Genomic DNA, 20764 nt, shown 5'->3' with positions numbered 1-20764 from the left:
CTGGAAAATCAGGAGTTGGTCTGGATGGGTAAAATGAGAAATCTTGATGGAAAACCACCAAAGATAGCCTGATGCGCTTCTTTGAGAATGGTTAAATGTACAGCACCCAAATATAAGGGACTGCTTAAAATGTAAACCTGACAAATATTTTAAATAAAGTATATTTTTACAAAAAAAAAAAAAAAAACCTTGGGTAATAAATCCTTCTTTAAGGTGGCCAAAACTTAAACAGTTCCTACAATATTGTGGTTGGCTTGGGTAGTTTAAATAGCCTCTGTTTGGGCCCAATGCAAAGGTTTGTGGGAGGTGGGTCACTCCCCCAGCAGGGTTTGGTTTAAGTATCACAAAAAACTTCCTCTTGCCATTCCAGATTCCAAACTTATTTCTCTGTAATATACCTCCCCTCACCTTTGCGCAAAACCTATTTAAAAAACATTCAATCTCCCATGTAGACACGTGGGCATTGTACATATGGACAATTACTGGCACCTCCTTTGCTGCTGCCATAGCAGTAATTTTTACCCCCTTGAGGTTCTAATGTGAACACATGAGTGACACTCCCTGTAAGAAAATTTCATATTTCAGCTCTGTAAAAAACGTAATTTCAAAAAAACCTCTATCTTTGTTTTGCTGCACACATTTTAAATCCTTAGCAGTACATTTGAATACTTTTTCAAGTATTTCCTTCACTACATACTCTAGATCCTTAGTACCTCTGTACTCTTCCTCTATTTCGATTTTAATGGCAAGCTCCCCATACTGGAGCGTTTGTTTCGCCATTTTAGCTGTGCACTTTCTCCCTGTGCTTAGGGCAACATTTTTTGTGCTGTAACTCTAAGCCCTCTGTGACCGAGACCCGTAGTTGCCCACACAAGTTTACACCAAATTCAAAGTCAGTGTTCAGAAATTCACTAGTTGTGCCAAGGATGCAGTGCCTGTCTGCCACTCGCTTTAAGGCAGATGTGAGCCGAGGTGCGTCGAGGAGCGCTCTGGCAGGAATGTGGGGGCGTGGACCTTAAATGACCAGGGAATCCCGAGTGATCAGCTGGGAAAGAACAGGTCCACGCCAGGTGGAGGCTAGGGCTTTTCTGCGCCTCAAACCGGGGTGCACTCGGGTGGTGCTGCGAGTCCCCACTGCTGTTTGGGGTGGGTTTGCGGGCGGGTAGAGGGAGAGCTTCCTGCCCCGCGGTGTTAAAGGGGGGAGAAGCCTTCCTCTCTCGCGTGTGCCTCCAGCTAGTTTCCGAGTAAGAACCGGGACCCAGACTCACCTCAAAGTTGCTTCACTGCTCCGGCCCTCTTGGGACAAAAGGCGGTACTGCAGGGTGAATCTTGAAGCCTCACTACTCCGGCCCTCTTGGGACAAAAGCCGGTACTGCAGGGTGAAACTTGAAGCCTCCCGACAGCCTCCTTCACCGATGCAGGGGGTCAAAGCGGGCTCGTCTGCTGTCCGTGTGTGCTCTCCTCGGAGGTGTGGGGGCACTTTGCAGGGGTCAGGGGCAAGGGGCGACGCCTCAATCCCTAGTGGCCGGTGATCCTTGGTCAGCCTTGGTGCAACGCTGTGGCCGGAGGATTCTCGCCGTGTGCAGTCAAATGGTGGTCCGAGGGGGTTAACTGTTAACCCCTGAAGCGCAGAAATGACCCTGCCTGGCTCGCGGCCAGGGTCTCCTCGACGGGGTCGGCTTGAACCTACCCCTACCCCACAGGCAGAACAGGAACAAACCAAGGAAAGTACACAGGTAGTAGAGGAGACTCAAGTGACAGAAATAGTGGAAAGTGAAAAGAAAGTTAAAGGGATGTCAGACATAGACTCACAAGTGGAAGACAGGGAAATAGATTCAGATTGTACTCTTATTCCTACAGATATATATAACATCATCAAAGAAGCCAAGGACAGGGCACAGGAAAAAAGGGAAAGAGAAGAACAGACCTCCTCAGAAGAGGAAACAAAAACCACCGAGGGCCAAATGCAGATGGTTAAAAAAAGAAATAAAATCAAAATTAAAAAGCAAACGGCGGACCCAAGTGGTCCGGCCGCAACAGAACAGAAAGATAATAGGAAGAAAACTCTACCAAGAGAGAACTGCTCAGGGTCCAGGTATAGTGTATTAGGGGACCTCTCAGACTCAGAAGACCTAGGATATAGCTTATTCTCACAAGAGGTAGGAGTAACCCCCCACAAAGACCTTTTTCTACAGTCCCCATACTTAGGGGGAGCAGAAGAAATTGGCGGGCAAGAGACGCAAAACAGTGAAAGCAGTCAGCAAATAAGTGACAGCATCTGGTCGCCATTGAGCTTTGAAAATGTTCAGGTTTAACATGTATTGTATATCGTGCAAAGAAATCACCATTGTAAATATAATGTTTAACATCATATCATGGAATGCCCGAGGAATGGGCTCACAAGTGAAAAGAGCGTCAGTGTTTGAGCTCTGCAAAGTACAAAAAGGGGACATTATATGTTTACAGGAATGTGCAATCCCCCACTCCACGGACTACAGTCACATATCCAAATATTGGGAAGAAGGCCCCTCAAAATGGTCTGGGGGTGGAAACAAGAATGCTGGAATAGGCATTCTCATAAAAAACAAAGAAATGTCAATCCTTGATACTAAAATCATACAGCCAGGCAGGGCTATGATGGTCACCATACAATACAGAAACACCACCTTTAAGGTCTGTAATATTTATGCACCAACCGACAAGAATGAAAGAATGTCCCTGTTTGAAATGCTCCCACTTTTTATTGCAGGTGCAACCCCAATGGTGTTAACAGGGGATTTCAACTGCATCATAAACCCCACAGACAGATGTGGCAAGAAAAATTGTTACGAAATTGATAAGTCTGCAAAATGTCTCAAAAACATGTGTAAAGATTTGCAACTGTCAGATACAGGGGCAAAATCAGGGTCAAAACAAAGGTTCACATGGGAAGCAGAAAGTGGCAAAGTCAAATCAAGAATTGATTTCATTTTCACCTCCAAAAATATAAAAGCAAGGAATTATGAAACAAACGAGAGTGGTATGTCAGACCACAAAATCTTGAAAGCAACCGTTGAAATCTCAAACATGTGTCAAATGGGGAGGGGGGTGTGGAAAATGAACACCTTGTTATTACAAGAGAAAAATATATGTAAAAATTACAGTGATATGTACAACAACTTAAAAACCAGAAAGGAAAGTTTCCCATCCTTAGCAGAATGGTGGGAAGAGGTAAAAAAACAAACAAAACTTTTTTTCAGAAAACAGAGCATGATCAAAAGCAAGGAAAAGTTTCAAAAATTTGATGAAATACAACAAAGAATAATCACGCTAGAAAACCTGGAAAGGGGTGGAATGGAAGTAGGGGAGGAAAGAGAAAAAACAAAAACGGAACTGAAAGAATGGCTGAAACAACGAGGGAAAGAACACATTTTTAACTCCAGGGTCAAGATCTTTGAGGAAGATGAAAAGTGCTCAAGGTTTTTTTTCAAAAAGGCACAGCAAGTGCATAAGGTAATGAATGAACTGAAAGACACAAATGGACAAACACAAAAGGGCACAGAGAAAGTAGGGAAAATAACAACAGCCTTTTTTTCCCAATTGTACAAAAAAGAGCCATCAGATATAAGTGCATGTGAAGATTTTCTAGGGTCTTTGCAGAGCTCTTTATCCCAAGAGGAACAACAATTTCTAACCACCCCCATTTCAGGAGAAGAACTATTCCAAATCATTCAGGAAGCCCCAAAAGGATCAGCCCCTGGGCAAGACGGCCTTCCATGGGAGTTTTACAAAACTTTCTGGGGGCTTATTGCAAAGGATTTTTGGAGTCTGTTGAAAGAATGCCTGGAAAAAAATGTTTTACCCCCCTCCTTTCCACAGGGCATCATAAAACTGCTGGAGAAAAAGGGGGACAAGCTGGACATCAACAATTGGAGGCCAATCACCCTCTTGAATGTGGACAGTAAGATCCTAAGTAAAGTCCTGGCAGGAAGATGCAGAAAGGTGCTGGCCTCCATCGTGCACCCAGACCAAACATGTGCGGTCCCAGGAAGGAAAATCTGGGACAGCTTGACCATTATTAGAGACACCTTGTGGTTAGCGAAAGACAGGGGGAATCCACTAGCTATCTTGGCCCTTGATTTCCAGAAAGCCTTTGACTCCCTAAGTCATGAATACCTTTTCAAAGTGCTCAGGAAAATGGGATTCCCAGAAGGTTTCATCAAAACTATTGGCTTAATATACACTGGATGTGAAAGCCAGGTCCTTATAAATGGTACACTATCTGAGGGGTTCCACATTGAATCGGGGGTCAGACAAGGATGCCCCTTATCACCGGCACTCTTTGTATGTGCAATTGAACCTCTCCTATGTGCCATCAGGAAGGACAAGTGCATAACTGGCCCTCTGGTACCGGGCAGCCAAGGCAAACAGGTCAAATGTGTAGCATACATGGACGATGTCACCATTGCTTGCACTGACGCTAGATCCATGAAAAGAACTTTCCTTATAACCCAACTCTTTTCCCTAGCAGCTGGGCTACAGGTGAATGTGGAGAAAACACACTGCATGACGGTGGGACAATGGGACAAACTGTCTCAGCTCCCAGTGAAACCTTCCAAAGACCCAGTAAAAATACTGGGGATTCTTTTTTCACATGACATGACGGGAGAAATAAACTGGGAGAAGATCCAGACAAAGCTCAAGCAGAAAATGGCGCTCTGGACGACAAGAAAACTTTCCCTGGAAGGGAAAGTCTTGGTGCTGAAAGCAATATGTCTACCAATCCTGATGTTTATTGCCATGATTTTCCCTCCATCATACAGGTGGACAAAAGTGACACAAAGACTTTTTGCAAACTTCTTTTGGGGGTCAAAAATTGAAAAACTAAAAAGAGACACAGTTTTCAAACTACCCACAAAAGGAGGGAAAGACCTGCCAAACCTCCATGACTTCCTGATGTCACATTTTGTTAAAAACATACTGGGGAATGCAAAGAAAGACTCACATGTGGCTGCCTACACTCTGTTTGCTACAAGCTTCATCTTATCAAGAGAGGGCATATGTAATCTGGACAATACAAAGCCTTTTTTACTAGAACCACCCCCTGCGTACAAAGGCATCAAGCCTTTCTTCAAGAAGCTGAAAGAGAGACAAATTCAAGCGAAGGACATCACACCCCGGATGGCCTTAAGCAAAGAACTGAAAGAAACAGACTCAGTGACAATGGTAAACAACTTATCAGAGAAGCAATCAGGGAAGGTTTGGGAGATGGTGAACCACAAAGACTTGACAAACTCCCAGAAAGACTTGGCATGGATGATGGTATCCAAATGCCTACCCGTGAAACAATTCCAACATGCAAGGAAACTAGCAAAAACAGCAAGGTGCCCAACACCAGGCTGTGCAGCAGATGAATCCCTGATGCACTTCATTTGGAACTGCGGCGGAGCACAAAGCATGTGGAAGGCAATGGGACAGCTCATTAAGGAATTAACAGGACAGGCATCCCTCTCCTATGAACTGGTTCTATATGGGTTGGGCATGAATTGCAATGCAAATAAAGAAAGGACACTATGGAGAATAATAAACTGCGTGAAAGAGGCGATGTGGGAAAACAGGAACCTTTCCTTGTACAAACACCAAGCAATCACGGAAAAAGAATGCCAAAAACTTGTTTTCACTAAAATGTTCTCTTACATGTGCATAGACACCCATAGATTTGGACAAGAGTGGGCAAAGGAAACCTGGAAAATCAGGAGTTGGTCTGGATGGGTAAAATGAGAAATCTTGATGGAAAACCACCAAAGATAGCCTGATGCGCTTCTTTGAGAATGGTTAAATGTACAGCACCCAAATATAAGGGACTGCTTAAAATGTAAACCTGACAAATATTTTAAATAAAGTATATTTTTACAAAAAAAAAAAAAAAAAAAAAACCTTGGGTAATAAATGAAAGTGATGTAACTCAGCCAGACATGATACCCTGAGAAGGAAGTGACAAAAAGTGCATCCGCCCCCCCTTTTTCTGGAAATGATGAGGCAGATTCACAATACCTGAAGCATCCCAGTGAATTAACAGAGAGTCGCCAGCAGCTGCGCCACCCATGATGCGCCACATTTACAATGCGGTGCACCATGGGGCCAGGCGGCGCTTTGCTGAGGTTGCGTCGAAGTGCGACACAGCTCCAGCAATGCTCTGGGGGGCCTATTCTTTCAATGCTGTGTCAAGCGCAGGGTTTTGACGCAGCATTGGCCTAAAAGTGAATGAGTGAAATCTTGTAGACTTTTAGGAGGCGTTCCTGCGCTGATGGCGCACGGCATTACAACGCATCTCCCAGATGCGTCACGTTGGTAATACCCTGCACCATGGCGCATCTTTTGCGCCGCCGCGTCACAAAAGTGACGCAACAGCGCGCAAAAGAGGCGCAAGGGGCTTGTAAATCTGCCCCCATGTATAAGAAACTGACTCTAGACGTAAATTATACATTTCGTAACCTGACCGATAGATACCAAAGCGAGTGTTAGTCTAGATAAAGTATTCTACGCCCGGCCTTTAAAGTGTCAAGGGCTGTTGATTTCCAAAAAACTATTCAATATAAGGTTAAAGTATGCAACACCAGCTGGACAGGGTATGGAAAGGAACAATGTGCAGCACAGAAAGAGCAGACATGTGTGTTGCTGCACACTGACATCCCTGCGTGCACGCACAAATAGCTAAAAACAGGGGGCCTCATTTATGAGGCCGTGCGTCACTTTTATGCTGCCGGTGCGTCACTTTTTATGACGCACCAGCAGCGTAAAAAATGTGCCTTGTTGCACCATATTTACAAAGTGACGCATCTAGATGCGTCACTTTGTAAACCCCTGCGCTACATTATACCTGACCAGGTATAATGTATGCGTGGGTGCGTTCTGATGCAAGAAAGGGTCATAGAAGTGCCACTTCTAGGACACAAATGCGTCAATTTCTTACGCCTGCCTCACACTCACTGACGCAGGCCCTTTCACATGGGGCTTACCCTATATGAAAGGACACATTGCTGGAGTTGCATCACTTTTGTGACACACTTCAGCAATGCGCCACTTTTGCGCCACACAGATACGTCAGAAATACTGACATATATGTAACTCCTTGCGCCATGATGCGTCATACTGTAAATATAACGCATCATTGGTGTCGCAAGGAGGGCGCAGTGAAAAGTGACGCATCGCTATTTTCACGCAGCGATGCGTCACTTTTTATAAATGAGGCCCACTGTACATTTGAAGGAACGATTTGCACAAAATGTATGTTATTGCGGTAGGTGGTTTGATTGGTGATGCAAATGATCTTGACAGTAGGGGAGATGTGGCCACCACTATGGCTTAGCAAACTTTTTCATTACTCGGTTCACACACACTGAGGGGCATATTCACAAGGAGCTATCGCCGAGTTAACTGCACTTTATCGCAGCCAAACTCGTGATAATAACGGAGGGGCATATTATCTGTGTAGGAGCAGAATCCCTGCAACACCTCCTGCTGAAGTCTCAGGGACAATAGACTTCATCTCCATCTCCCCGCAGAGTTTCCTTGCTGGGATTTCGGTCTACAAAAGCCTGCGTGTCGCTGGGAGCTGGAAGCACGACGCAACGATAAGAAGCGTGACGCCACTGCAGCTAAAGTCGTCACATCGCCGGAGAAGCGCGCCGCCGCCACATCTCCCAGAAAGGGTGTCTTCGTCGAAGCTGCCTGCTGTCACATCACCGGAGAAGCGTGTCGCAGGGCCTGTCACAGCTCCAAAGTACAGAGTCATCGCAAGGCTGCCAGGGCGTGATCGCATCGTGATCGCATCGTCGCATCAAGGACGCCATCTTCTCGCATCGCACCGGGGGTATCGCATCACATCGAGGTGCCATCTTGTGCATCGCAACCAGGCTGCAGGAAAAGAATGTACGCATCACCTCCGTACCCTTAAGGATAACTACGCCTCCCCTACTCTGTGCAAGCATTGAGGCACGACGCATTATCTCCCCCAGATCACGGAACCGATGCATCTCCCACTCTGCGAGCCTTTTGTTTGTTGTACATGACGCATCCAGGTACTTTGTTGAGAACTGTGTCGCATTTATCATCAACTTGAACTAAGCAACTGTTATCATCTTTAAGTCAACTTTAATTACAGTATTGTGGGTGTTTGTCGTTTGTGGCCTTGTGTTAAGTCTATATAAAAAAGACTTATTTTTATAAAACCTGTGTGGCGTCCATCTGTAGTGTTTACACTGTATTACTGTGTATATTCATAAATGCTTAACACACTGCCTCTGAGATAAGTCTGTCTGCTTGTGTCAAGCTACCAAGGGGGTGGGCAAGGGGTTATCTAGGAGTGTAATCCCCTTGTCCTGACTTAGAAGCAAGGGTCCCTATTTGGTCAAAGGTGTACACCATTGCCAACTAGAGACCCCCAGTTCTAACAGTATTAATCAATGTTTCGTCTTACTAATAATTGCACCACACAACATTTTAGTATCAAGGGAAAGCTTTTCTATGTGCTTTTACTAACAGTAACCCGAGTGCATTAAAATGGCTGGCAAAAATGCGGGAACTCTTCTGCGCATGCGTCTGCCACACTCACGTGGTGTGACGTCTTTCGCTTTGGTGGGAAATCTTTGCAGCTGCGCACTAGTATTAAAGATGGCCGATTCAGGTTTTACATACTAAATCACCTGCTGCTGCTTTAATTAGTTTGATACTTTAGACACAACAATGCCAAGGAAGGCATGAAACGATTCCAACCAGATGAGCTATTATCCTATACAGTGTGAACATTATACTGTGTCTCAGACTTTATTAATCCATGTTAATTTATCAATCCATGTTGTTGTAATTTGTAATTACTTTTGTTCTACCTTCATGTTTCATGTAATATTTCAGCTGATAACAATTGCCCGCAGTAAGAATGAAATGTGGTTCACTATATTCTATAATATCCTAAGAGATGTTCCTTTCGATATGTATGGTTTTATAATCAATAGTTTGCACCAACACCTATACAAATTATAATGTCCAAAAAAATAGATATGTACTTTTTCCAACAGTTGATGTGAGCTTTTAAATTTGGGGTGCATCGTACTCCACATTATTTGAAGATATGCTTGAAATGCATAGGTTGCATTTTTGCCATGACGGCATAACATAAAAGGGGCGGTTTTGTGATTTAGTAAGGAATCCTCCATTGAACACATTTGCAAATATGGAGTCATTCTTGTTTTATTAGGGCTCTGGTCGTCTTTAAGCAACATGACTGTTTTGCTAAACATTCACCATTCCAAGATGGCGCTGTTGCTCCCCTTGTTTTGGGACATCGTCCATGTTCACAGATTAATTCACGGAGTTGTCAGTCTCTGCCGACCGGTTCGAGTAAAATGACACGTTCTGGGAAAACATTGGAGCCAAACAATTTATTTAACTAGGTAGGCTCACTGACTAAGTGAGAATCCCTGCTTTATTAGGGCTTTGGTCGTCTTTAAGCAACATGACTGTTTTGTAAAAACATTCACCATTCCAAGATGGCGCTGATGTTCCCCTTGTTTTGGGACATCGTCTATGTTCACAGATTAATTCACGGAGTTGTCAGTTTCTGCCGACCGGTTTGAGTGAAATGACACGTTCTGGGTGAACCGCGATCGGAAAACATTGGAGCCAAACAATTTATTCAACTAGGTAGGTTCACTGACTAAGTGAGAATCCCTGTTTATAAGTGTCCGTTCTCCGAACTTACTAACAGTTACTGAGCGCCTTTTCCCGTTTTTCAGTTTATCAGCGACACAGACCCAGATAACCCGACTCTTGCAAGGGGTTATAACACATCCATGGTCCCCCGACTATTGATAGAACCCGGTAAGCCCCGTTTTGAGTCTTTCAAGTTTTGGATTTAAACTCTACATACCAAAGATATTAAGTTTGGTTTCATTTTTGTCTTTAGAGTGGTGCCTACTAATCACCTAAAATCGGAACTAGGTGATAAGATCATCCTGTAATATCAAGAGTGATTCCACTATACAGAAACTAATTAAGCAGGTATTTCCTTTTCTTTCATCATCTGTAGGCAGGCATCAGTTGCAATAATTAAAAATTTGCAAACATTCGTGACAAGAATTTTCAATTCTATTAAGGACACGGAGGCGAGGATTATGCTTTCTCTATTTCTTTACTACTAACAGCAGCCAATAGAAACACAGTAAAGAAACGAAAAACTACAACTCCCATGAGCCCTTAGGCCAACCATAGAGAGTACATGCTATATAAGGAACCATAGAGGACAACACTTCCTCTTTCTTTGTCCAGGAACCATAAAAGTCTAAAGTCATTTGAAGAAAAGTACCGCCAACCATCCAGAAAGGAAAGTCCGAAGGCTGAAGCGCAAGAAATCCAACAGGAAAACAGGCAACCAATCCAAAAGCGCCGAAGGTGAATCAGGAAACACAGCAACTCCAGAATCCAAGGCGTGGAAAACGGTGCCGGCAAGACCAAGAGGACAGATCACTTCTGTTCCGAACCTGAAAGCAAAAACAGAGTCGTAATGCACATCCCCAAAAACCTTGGAAGGTTGCATCACATAGGGTGGGGAAAAAACATTAATGCAAAACAACGCATATCAAAGTAAAGCCAAGATGCACATGAACAATGCAGTAGAATACCAATGGGTGGGATAATCCTCGCCTCCGTGTCCTTAATAGAATTGAAAATTCTTGTCACGAATGTTTGCAAATTTTTAATTCTATGGCAGGACAGGAGGCTTCAGATTATGCTTGTTCAAAGCTGTTCCACCACAACAGATGCAATATCGACAATGGGTTTGAAATAAAAGGTTTTAAACACTGTATCAGAAGACCAATCAGCTGTTTTCACAATGTCATGCAAACTTACACCAACACGAAAAGCCTTGGAGGCCATGGCACCCCTGGCGGAATGAGCTCCAAAGATGGAGGTATCAATGCCTGCCTCAGACATAAGCCAGCGTACCCAACGAGCAAGAGTAGCTGACGCCACAGGCTTAAAAGGTTTCAACAAAGCAATCAATAACTGTCCAGACATATCTTGACGAAAAGGAGCAGTACTCACCTCATAATCCTTGATGCAGCGAACCACACACAATTGTGGGTGATGAGGAAATGCAGGATAAGTGACAGTAGACAGATTAGTCTTGGTACGCCTGGAGACCGTAAAAGTAACCCCTTCCGGAGAAAAAGAGCGACCAGCGAGGTCCAAAGCACGGACATCTGAAACACGCTTACAAGACACTAAGCACAAAAGCATTGTCAATTTTGCAGACAATTGCTTACGGGACAGAGAAGCGTTGGGAGGCCAAGCCTCCAGAAAACGTAGCACAACAGAGACGTCCCAAAGAGCCACATATTTCGGACATGGCGGTTTAGCCATTCGCACACCACGCAACAAAGCAGAGATGAGAGGATGTTCCCCAACAGGCTTACCGTCGACCAAAGCATGGCCTGCAGAGAGAGCGGAACGGAAAGAATTGACGGTCCTGTAAGCAGAACCAGCAGAAGCGACAGAAGCAAGAAAATTAACCACTAGAGAGATATCTGCAGAAGTGGGATCCAGATTCCGTTCAGAACACCAATCACACCACCTACGCCAAGCTGACGCATAACGTTTGCGCGTGTTGGGGGCCCAAGCTTCACTGATGAATCTCTCAGCGTCTCCAGATAAGCCAGGGACTTTCCAGCGTTCCCCGAGAGGCGCCACGCTACAAGACGGAGCTGGCCCGACAAGACTAGGGGATGCGGGTGGAGCAGAGGATCCAACAGCAAGTTCCACCTCGCCGGAAGCAGAAATGGTGTCGAGCAACTCATTTCCAGAAGGTCCGGAAACCAAGCTTGAGCTCTCCAAAGAGGAGTGATCAGAACAATCTCCGACAGAAACTGTTTCGTCCTGGCTTAGACTCGCGGGATCATTGCGAACGGGGGAAAGGCATAGCAAAGCTGTGGAGGCCAAGTCTGGAGAAAGGCATCCGTGGCTAAGGCCTCCGGATCCGGGCGCCAGCTGTAAAACCGGGGAAGCTGAGCATTGAGGCGAGAGGCGAAGAGATCGATCCAGGGACGACCCCACAGACGAGACAGGGAGCGAAAGACCCGAGGGTGAAGACGCCAGTCGCTGAAGTCCAGGAGATGGCGAGAATTCCAGTCGGCCACTTGATTTTGGCGACCCGGAAGATACTCTGCAATAAGAGTGATCTTTCTCTGTAGGCAGAAATGCCAGAAGTCCTTCGCAATCTCCGCTAACAACTTCGACCGAGTCCCCCCCAATTTGTTCACATATCGCACCGCCGAGATGTTGTCCATGCGAAGCAAAATGCAACAACTGGTGGCTCGTGGAGCCAAACTGCGGATCGCAAATGACCCCGCCAGAAGCTCCAGGCAGTTGATATGAAGGGCTAATTCGTCCTGAGACCAACGGCCGCCCGTCGTCAAGTCCCCGCAACGGGCTCCCCAGCCCCAAAGACTCGCATCCGATTCCAAAACCAGATCCGGAGTCGAGCCGAAAAGGGCTCTCCCGTTCCAAGCCTCCATGTGTTGAAGCCACCACATCATTTCCAACTTCGCATCCTGGGACAGAGGAACCAGGTCGGAATACCGAAGACCCTTCTGTAGATGTCTGATTTTGAGGCGCTGCAAGGCCCGATAATGCAGAGGACCCGGAAAGATCGCCTGGATGGAAGAAGCTAACAGCCCGACAATCCGAGCGATCGACCGCAACGATACGTTCGGTGCAGACAACAGTGACTTCAACTCCCTCTTGATAGACCTGACCTTCTGAGCAGGCAAAAGAAGTTGGCAAGAGACCGAATCCACAAGGAAACCCAGAAACTCTATCGACTGAGTTGGAAGTAAATGTGATTTCTGCGGATTCACTAGAAAGCCGAGAGACTGAAGTAGATCGACTGTCCAAGACAAATGGGAGCGCAATTGTAGAGGACACTGAGCCATCAAAAGAATGTCGTCCAGATACACTATAAGTCTCACCCCCCGCGCACGCAGGAACTCCATGACTGGCCGCAGGAGCTTCGTGAAGCACCATGGGGCGGACGAGAGACCGAACGGGAGTACCGTGTATTCGAACCAGTTCCCCAGCCATTGGAACTGCAGAAAACGGCGATGAGGCGGATAGATGGGAACTGACAAGTAGGCGTCCTTCAAATCCAGGCGAACCATCCAGTCGCCCTTGCGTAGAAGATCCCTGAGAAGATGGATGCCCTCCATCTTGAAGTGACGATAAATCACCCCGTTGTTGAATTCCTTGAGGTTGAGTACAAGGCGAGACCCGCCCCCCTTCTTCTCCACCAGGAACACATTGCTGACGAACCCCTGTGGATGACGGTTCGTTCGCACTATGGCCCCTTTGAGAAGAAGGGAATCGATTTCTGTGGAAATCACCTCGCGATCTCGTTGGGAAAAAACAAGGGGAGAAGGGACGGGACCCTGAAGAGGGGGATGGTAAAACTCGATGTGGTACCCCTGAACTGTTTGCAATATCCATGCATCGCTGGAGATTGAGCGCCAATTCTCTAGAAAACACTGAATCCTGCCCCCCAAAACAACACTGTCGAAAGGAATTAGGCTCACCTGCAGAGGAGTAATCCTGTCGTCCTCCCTGGTTACCACCGTAGCCTCCCTTGTTGCCTTGGCCTCGACCTTTCCGGGAGGGGTAGAAGGTGGACTTGGATCCGGAATAGGACTGCTGCTGTTGCTGGCGCTGTCCGCCTCCACCCTGATGGGACTGCTGGCCACGTTGTTGACCAGAACCTCGGCCGAACGAACGTCCCCCTGAACGTCCGGCCTTGGCAAAAACCGGGCGGAACGCCCTACGCAAAGAAGATTGCGCCTTGTCCAGGCCACTGAAAGTCGCTACAAACTTAGTCAGCTCTTTCAAAAACGGCTGACCAAACAAAAGACCCTGCGCCAGAGCACCGGATTCGGAAGTAGCCAGCTCTGACAAACGTGGATCCATTTTGATTAAGATGGAACGGCGACGTTCCGTTGAAAGGGCACAGTTTGCGTTCCCCAAGAGACAGATAGCCCTTTGGGCCCAGCCAAGTAGGACATCGGGGTCAATACCAGACGCCTCCCCTTGGGCCTGGTAAGCCAGATCCAGGATTTTAGTCAAAGGACCAAGGATATCCAGTAACTTGTCCTGGCACAGTCGCCAAGAACGGTCGATACCTTTTTTGGGATCCTTATTAAATTTTTTAAGGTAGGTAAAAATCGTAGGATCGACCTCCGGGGTATCCGCCAATTTGTCCGCCAACTCCGGACGAGGGCACTCAGAACGTAACCGAGCACGCACCTCCTGATCAAAAGAGTCGCGGATATGCTCCTGAATATAGTCTGCGACCTCTGGGGCTGGGCACCAAACCTTGGAGTTAGGGTGGACGATATCAGAGGGCTCAAAGGTCAAGATTGGTGGATGCGGAGAAGCGTCCACAAAATGTTCCTTTCGGGATTTCTTCGCCGGAGAGGGACCAGAGGGACCAGAAGATGATGAGGAAGAGGTATCTTCAGTGTCCGGAGTAGGAGTAGACAAAGACCTGGCCAAACGAGCAAAGTCCGACCTATGAGGATTACCAGGAGACTTAGAGGAATGCGCAGAGGCAGAGGACGGAATCCAACCCTGCTGCTGAGCATAGTCAGTCAAATGACGCTTAAGAGGCCCAATGGCACGGACCAACGCCGTATTAACAGATTGCTGAACGCCCTGGTCAAGGGCCTCGACCAAATCAAATTCAAAGGACTCTTCCTGCTCCTCCTCATAAAAATATTCCTCAGCATCGACATAGTCTGCCATGATGTTGGAATGCACTGAGGAATGAGGTAGAAACACAGAAAATAACAAAATCTAGAAATACCAAAGTATAACTAGAGGCCCACAGCAAATGTAAATGTAAGGAAAAAGGTCACAATCAAGTGACTCCGACAGGGGGGGTGACAGCCCCACGCAAGCTATACAGGCAGAGTCACAACTCGACCCAATAAACTGAATAAAGCGTGGAGGGACCAGCTTGCGCAAAGAACAACACCCTAGGCACTGCCTCTAACAATTATACAGCCCAAAACCTTCCGAGAGGTAGAGGGCGTCTGAGGAGCTCTCCGGCAGGCAGAGTGGGCCGAGGCAAAGTCGAAAAAGCGCCGCCTCACAGCGTTCAGCAGCTCCTGACAAACGGAGCGTCACAAGTGCCACCAATGCGCATGCGGGGTGACCTGCCGTATTGCCGGAAGAGGAGCAGCGCGCGACACGCGCGCGCGAGTCCCCGAGCTCCGGTCCCGCTCCACCAAGGCAGTAACGCGGGCACAAAGCGCCCGCAAATACAAGAGAGGCGAACACGCGCTCTCGAAGCACAAAAGCGGCGAAAGCACAAACGAGCAAACCTGCAAAGGAAACGCCGGTGGCAGCGCGACGCACAGCGCGGCCGTGAAACAAACGCTAGAGCGAAACCGGCATACAGGTAAACAAGCTATCAAACAGTGCTAAGCAATATACAAACAAGTAAATAAAGCCAAAAGCACTTAACTGGCTGCGAAGCAGCAAAGAAAGAGGAAGTGTTGTCCTCTATGGTTCCTTATATAGCATGTACTCTCTATGGTTGGCCTAAGGGCTCATGGGAGTTGTAGTTTTTCGTTTCTTTACTGTGTTTCTATTGGCTGCTGTTAGTAGTAAAGAAATAGAGAAAGCATAATCTGAAGCCTCCTGTCCTGCCATAGAATTATTTTACTTCAGTCAAGGTCCTCAATAGAATGTATTATATATATTCTACTAGGAGGATACTTCATTAATTGAAGAACAGCATTGTAGAATCTTCTATCAACGTCAGGGTAAGCAATTGATCCCTGATATCTAGCTTTTAATCAGTTTACACACCAGTATCAGCGCACTTAGAATTTTCTCCCCCTTTTTTGTCTCATAGGGTCATCTAATAATAGTTGGTTGCCCTTCCTAAGTCCTGATGAAGACTCGCACGGCTCAGGTTTAAGTCACCGTGAAGCCATAAGCCGAGTCGAAACGTTGACGCTCCTTGTAAATAACGACCTGGACCTACAAAAATCCCTAATTTCTGTGTGCATTGGACCTATTAATCAATAAGGCCTTTCTTTGTAAATATTTGAGTATACTCCTTTACCTTTGCTGGTGCTTTAATCTATCGCCCCCCAGGCCCATGCAAAAGCTTTCTGGAAAGCATGGGAGAGGCACTGAGCCCCCTGGCTATGCGCTTTTCTAATTTCACTGTATTAGGGGATATCAATATCCATCTTGACTCCCCTACGGATACTTCAGCAACCGCCTTTAGGGACACCATGGATGTATTAGGCCTTCCTATATGCGTCACACAGCCCACACATGAGGCGGGTCACACGATTGACTGCATATCAACTAACCTGCAAGAAATTCAAATCAAATCCCATAAAATCCAAACCTGGACAGATCACACTTTAATACCATTTGTACTACCATTTAAATTGATTAGAAATAACAAACCTGCAGAGAAAACTGTCCACAGCAGTCAATTAGAATGGAAAGACGCCATGAAACACCCAGAACTGCTTAATATAGCGAAGGAACATGAACCTTCATGGTCAGGACAACCGGAAGCTGATAATGACAACTTCAGAAAATGGATGTCAGACCTGAAAGCAATAGCAGCCCCGACAAATCGTAAACCTAGGCCAACGGCTAAAAAACAATCAGAACCATGGTTTAACCCCATGTTAAAAATAAAACAAGGCGAGGTGCGTAGAGCCGAACGCAGATGGAGAACTAACTACTGCATCGAATACCGGAATAATTACAAATCAACCAGAAGCGCATATCATGCACTGATTAAACAAGCCAAAACCAACTTTTATACCTCGGAAGTAGAAAATGCCAGAAACAAACAAAAAACTATTTTTAAAATTGTCAATAGCTTCAATAAACCCAAAATGCTAGAACAAGAAATCCCGCCTTCGGAACATCTATGCAACACCATCGCAGACTACTTTGAAAACAAGGTACTAGCACTCACCAAGGATTTCATCACTCCTGAAGTTAGGGTAAATGAGGAAAAAATGGAAAGGGACAGGCTGGAAACCTTTCATCCCATCAGCCTGGACGAAACCCATAAGGCTATCTTAGCTACTAAGTCAGGTTCCCCGTTCGACCCATGTCCTCCTGCACTGCTACATATGATGGTCGAGGTAGCTAACCCTGTGATTAACAGTATTGTGAACTCCTCTTTGACCACAGCAACAGTCCCAGCTGAATGGAAGCTAGCGGCAGTCAAACCATTACAAAAAAAGCCTCTCCCTGACCCTACCACTTTATCCAATTTAAGACCAATATCTCTCCTCCCTATGCTTTGTAAAATCACTGAAGCCTGTGTAAACAAACAGATATCCAAATTCCTGGAAGGAAATGAAGCCTGGCATTCCAATCAATCAGGCTTCAGGGCACAACACTCTACGGAAACTGCCCTCCTGCTCACCTCAGATACCATTCGCATGGCACTGGACCAGGGTAAGAAGGCCGTCCTGATTTTATTAGACCTGTCGGCGGCCTTCGACACTGTGTCACATGCCATCCTGATTAACAGACTTAAAACATCTGGCATCTCTGGTACAGTGTTGGAATGGATCAAAAACTTCCTGAGTGACAGGAGACAAGTAGTTACCCTCGGCGAATTTCGCTCCAAGGAAAAATTAATAAAAATGGGCGTCCCACAGGGCTCGAGCCTCAGCCCAACACTGTTTAATGTTTACACTGCCCCTTTAATTAAACTAATATCGTCATTTGGAATTGATGTTGTGGCTTATGCCGACGACACTCAATTGATATTAGTCCTGGACAAAGACACACAGGAATGGGAAGAAAAACTTAAAAGTTGCCTCACGGCAACTTTCGATTGGATGAAAGTCAATCATCTAAAATGCAACACAGGCAAGACAGAAATCGTGCCTATGGGCCCTAATAACAACTTCACGCCCAAAACCTGGTGGCCGGAAAAGGCAGAAATTCCACCAAATACTACTCAATCGGCACGAAACCTAGGGATCATATTTGACAGCAACCTCTCCTTCAAGCAGCAAGCTTTGAAAGTCGCAGGTAACTGCTTTGCTATCATTAAAGGACTCAGGAAGTTTTTTGACCTTCTTCCACTAGAGGCTAGGAAGACGGCTACAGTTGCTTTAGTGACGTCCAGGCCCTGATATTATCGCGCCTGGACTATGGGAATGCTCTTTTTTTGGGAGCCCCTTCCTTTGTCATCCAAAAGCTCCAAGTCACCCAAAACAGTGCGGCCCGCCTTCTTTACAATCTTCCTCGCCGACAGTCAGCTAGGGATGCCTTAAGAGAACTCCATTGGCTCCCTATTGCGGCGAGAGTGCAGTTCAAATCTTTGTGTATTTTACACAAGGCCTTCCATCATACTGGTCCCGCAATTCTGCAGACCTTGGTCACCCCCTACGTTCCTGTGCGTTCCCTCCGTTCTGGCTCCCTTCAGCTGGCCACCTCCGTCAGAGTCAAGAAGGCTCGATGGGGTGGTCGCTCCTTTTCACATACCGCGGCCAGGCTCTGGAACGCCCTCCCCCTATCTCTTCGGGAAACCACTAACCATCTTGCTTTTAGGAAAACCCTTAAAACACACTTGTATGCAAAAGCACACTGATCTGCCCTGCTCCCGCGCTAATAAAGTGTCAGTCATGAGCGCTACGAGGCCTCCGGGTAGATAGCGCTTTACAAGTGTAATTTAATAATAATAATAATAATAATAATAATAATAATAATAATAATAATAATAATAATAATAATAATAATAATAATAGTCTATATGCAGGTACTACTAAAACCACCACACATAAACTTCAAATGGTACAAAATGCTGCAGCTAGGTTAGTCCTCAAATGGCCGAAGAAATCCTCCGCATCATCTGCACTAAATACTCTACATTGGCTCCCAATAAATAAAAGAGTCCTATTCAAAATACTGATTATTACCTTTAGAGCTACCCACGCTCTGGGACCAAAATACCTACAGCAGAGATTTGCCAGATACCACCCTTCTCGCAATCTCCGATCATCCAGCTCTAATTTCCTGTTAGTACCTAGGTTCAGGCTCAACAGGAGAGGTGGCAAATCCCTCCCAGTACTCGGAGCAAAAGCTTGGAACACTCTTCCTCCCTCCCTTCGTGCCCTAGACAAGGAAAAAGACTTCAGAAAGGGATTGAAAACCTGGATTTACAACCTACAGGTAACCTGTGTTAGAGCACTAGTGTAGCAGTTGGGTGAGCTTCCATCCATGCCCTACCTGTTTCCTACATCTCTGGATCAGTATTTTGCGCCTTGATGCTCCTTGGAGTGACTGCTGCGCGGTACAAATGCTATCTTACTTTAGAATTGATTTAAAGGGTCAGGTCTTTGTGTAAGGATAATTGTTGATCCTTATTTAAATTGATCAAATTGCTTTTATGTCACATTCTGTGTAATTTCTTCTCTTTTTCTCCATCACCAAATTCATCTTACTTTTCTATTTTTGCACGTCCCCTTGGGGCAACCCTCTTGACCTATGTACAAATAACATTTATATTGTTTAAAAAGTGGTAAAAAAAAAAAAATCACCACTTAACTTGCTGATTGTTGCTGGTGTGTTGTTCCATTAGATTTTTCATTATTTGAATTATAAAATTGTTGACGAATTGCGACACTATAACAATAGTAGTCCTTGGACCATTGTTTATTAATACTGTAGAATACCCAGGTCCTGGACCGACGGGGCTACCCCATTTTCATTAATGGCTGCTTTAATTAAATCATGTTCATTCTGCTTAACTATTAATGCTATAGTTATATTAAAGTAATGGGAATAGAGTAGAGATGAGTGGGATACAGTGCATTCATTTATTTCTTTGTTCTAAATTGTTTCTCTTTGACTTTGCTGTTAGCTCGTATTTGGATTGTAACGCCATATTGAAACCCACACCGTGCAGGTGCCAGAATTCCGAGAGTCCTCAAGCAATGGCATTGAACCTATACCAGTGACAGTCTTGCCTGCAATGCGCCTGGGAACCCGACCTCGTGAACTCTCCAGAGGAAGAGAAAATATAATTTGTTAGATTTTTTATATATCATTTTGCTACAGTAATGCTGGGTGGAATAAAAACATGGGAAAGTAAATTATGGGCGGGAACATTGATTTATATTTTGAATGAAAATGATCTCATACTGGTATGGTGTGATGACCTCTCCTTGCCTTTTGTCCAATCAAATCAAGTGAAAACATGAATTTGCAACACTGTGGGGTGGTACATTGCCCTGGAAAATGGTATAACTAAGGCAGGCTTAGCTAGTTGGTTTGTTCGATTTGTCCGAATAGCTGACCTGTCACTGATCCAACAAATGCTGTAGGAGATCGAGAGCAGAGGTGCTGGCGGAGCACTCTGTCAAAAGAATCAGGAAATTGCTGAGGGAGAAGAAGCGATAACCCAATCGGGTCCGACTCATAGCGCAGAGAAGGGTGTGACGCTGGCATGGACTTAGCTGGGGGTACCTGTCTTGACCTGCACCTGTCCTGTCCTGATCTTCACCTGCCTTGTTCGTTTCATCTGAACCTTGGGGAGTCCTGTATCTTGACCCAGTCCGTGGCCAGGGTTGGTCTTCTCACCATTCTAGGTAAATATACTCTGTGTGGGTATGTCCTTGTGCTATTTCCCTTTCTCACCCTTCCCAGGTATCAATGTCTAATAGAAATCTCGCATTATTCC

General features: G+C 45.7%; 1 protein-coding gene and 1 long non-coding RNA gene across 3 annotated transcripts in view; one reads left to right on the top strand and one right to left on the bottom strand.

Moving 5' to 3' along the window:
• LOC147737767 (uncharacterized) overlaps positions 1-20764 on the bottom strand; it is a 408580-nt gene that overhangs the window by 322364 nt on the left and 65452 nt on the right. The gene's annotated exons all lie outside the window — the stretch shown is intronic.
• On the top strand, positions 9571-20730 carry LOC147737768 (uncharacterized). Its single transcript, XR_015299359.1, has 4 exons — positions 9571-9681; positions 9774-9858; positions 9944-10038; positions 19946-20730. It is a non-coding gene; the product is annotated as an uncharacterized LOC147737768 (long non-coding RNA).

The sequence above is a fragment of the Lissotriton vulgaris genome, chromosome 1_1, assembly GCF_964263255.1.
Source record: "Lissotriton vulgaris chromosome 1_1, aLisVul1.2, whole genome shotgun sequence".
In the NCBI taxonomy this organism is placed as follows: domain Eukaryota; kingdom Metazoa; phylum Chordata; class Amphibia; order Caudata; family Salamandridae; genus Lissotriton; species Lissotriton vulgaris.
Note: the sequence above shows the minus strand (reverse complement) of the source record. Positions and strands in the feature narration are given on the sequence as shown.